Source organism: Eptesicus fuscus, chromosome 7 (assembly GCF_027574615.1).
Source record: "Eptesicus fuscus isolate TK198812 chromosome 7, DD_ASM_mEF_20220401, whole genome shotgun sequence".
Classification (NCBI taxonomy): domain Eukaryota; kingdom Metazoa; phylum Chordata; class Mammalia; order Chiroptera; family Vespertilionidae; genus Eptesicus; species Eptesicus fuscus.
Genome location: NC_072479.1, coordinates 67,254,566 through 67,256,740, shown reverse-complemented (window position 1 = coordinate 67,256,740; position 2,175 = coordinate 67,254,566). Strand labels below are relative to the sequence as shown.

Sequence of the window (2,175 nt, the reverse complement as noted above, 5' to 3'; positions counted from 1 at the left end):
GGAGCCCCTTACCAGTGAAGATTCCAGAAAGTTAAACTTTATTATTTCAGGGTCAGCCTGCCCCTGGTTGCCATGTTTAGGTTTACCAACCACATTAGACATCATCTGTTGATTGACAACTCAGAAACATGAGATGTTTAGTGTACCTACCTTTCCTACCAATTTCTCTTCTTCGTCTATCTTCTAGTTTTTATATTGCTATGTAAATGATATTTTCTGTGAATCAAGTAATGTGGTTAGATGCATAAAGAAGTGCAATTTTGCATCATTTAATTTTTCTACTCTAAGGGGAATTTTCCAATCATTATGGATTTACAATATTCTTGATTTTGCACTAGATTTTTTTTTAACTTCTTCTGGATAAGGCTTAGCTGTTCCTGTTTCTTATATCCTTGTTTTATTTTTTGGTATTTCTTTACCAAAAAACTTCCTAAATTGAGTCCTCAAATAATTTTTATGTAGATTTGTAGAGTTCATGATATCCTTAAAAAATCAAATGACTTCATGGGCAATTGCTAGTTTCATAAAATGTTCTTCATGCACAAATTTCAAAGACATGTTTAATTTAGTTATCCCTTATATACTTTACCATAATAACATGTCTTTAAGAAAAGTTTCAAAGAAAATTGTAGGAGTGAAGGAAAGCATGGTAGGTAGGAATGATGAGGAATGTTTAATTCATATCAAGGTGAATGAGACCATTCTGAGGTACAGTCACCTTTTGTAATTGCTAAAAGACATGCATTTACTAGTGTATGGATAAAAGCAAAGAGGAAACTTTGCTTTAGATATTATACTATTCAACCAGAAGAGTTACTATGTTCTAAAAATCTAGATATTTTTTCCAAAGGGTTTTGCTTTCTTTTTATTTTCTCAATTTTCAGGTAAGAACAGCCATGCCTGTGAACAAGCCAAAGCTCTATATTCATGTCTCAGAATGTCTTCACCAGTAGAATAAGCATTTCATTAATTCAGTATGAAAAATCATTCTTTCCTATTGAGATTTTTGTGAAATAAAATGTTTATACTCTACAAGCTGAGGAGAATAAATCATTCTACTACAATTAAAAAAAAAATCTTCAAAATACAGCCCAGGCCGGGTGGCTTAGTTGGTGCATCATCTCATATACCAAAAGGACATTGAAATATTTCATTGTGCTACTCAGAGGGACACATAATTTAAAACGTAAGCATTATTTATTTATGGAATTGTCAATTTAATATTTTCAGACTGTGATTGACTATGGATGACTGAAACCGTGGAAAGCAAAAACAAGAATAATGGAGGGGAGAGACTACTGTAATACATTTATAGCATCTAATGAGAGTTTTATATTCTTCTTGCCAATTGCCTTCAGATTTTAAATAATCATTAATGCTGATGAAAGAAGACAATACCACATTAGTAATTTTTTTTACATATTTGTGCAAAAATAATGTGTTCATGACTCATTCATTATTCTGTGGGAATTCAATGGTCCCTAGCTCCTTTCCCCATGGAGGAGAGAGTAGGTTTGTATAAACACAAACCGACATGACCAGTATGATTGTTTTCATGTACTTATTGTTTGTCTGAATAGCTGTCCAGTGGAAAACTATGTTTTTACAATAGTCATGAGTGGGTTAAAGCAGGATACAAGGAGAAGACTTTGGACTTCTGCTTTGGCATTCCCTGATCTTTATTTTTTACCCTTGGTTTTCCCGGAAGCCCACCCCTCACCATCATATTCATCTTAGTGTGTTTTTTATTTTTATTTTTTATTTTTTTTATTTTTTATTTTTTTCTCTGTGCCATTGAGTGACAGCTGCCACTGGCACAATCCCAGGGCAAGGATGCAATCAAGGGTTTTCTTTCAGCACCAGCTACCAAATCCCGGCCCCACTGCCTCGGGGAGGACCTGTGAAAGTGCTGGTTAGTGTGTTTTTTAAGTCTGTCCATCAATGTAGTACATAGCCCTGTGCTAGGTCATATGAGGAAACTCCAAAGAATAATAATAGGAATGTCTGAGTAGTTTACATTCAAATGAGGGAGCAACATATTCCTAGTGGAATTAGAGGACATTGATGCTAAATTGTGTGGTGTGGACTCTCAATGCAAAAGGTATTTACAGAAAGAAAAGATCACTCTCGGTTAAATTATGCATAATTTAGGGTTCTTTGCTAGCAGCAGGAGCT

The 2,175-nt window shown here is 34.3% G+C and overlaps 1 non-coding gene across 1 annotated transcript; it reads right to left on the bottom strand.

Annotated features, from left to right (window-relative positions):
• Positions 1 to 1,784: 1,784 nt before the first annotated feature.
• LOC114231317 (small nucleolar RNA SNORA30/SNORA37 family) lies at positions 1,785 to 1,913 on the bottom strand. The gene has a single exon (XR_003617270.2). It is a non-coding gene; the product is annotated as a small nucleolar RNA SNORA30/SNORA37 family (small nucleolar RNA).
• Between the last annotated feature and the right edge of the window lie 262 nt (positions 1,914 to 2,175).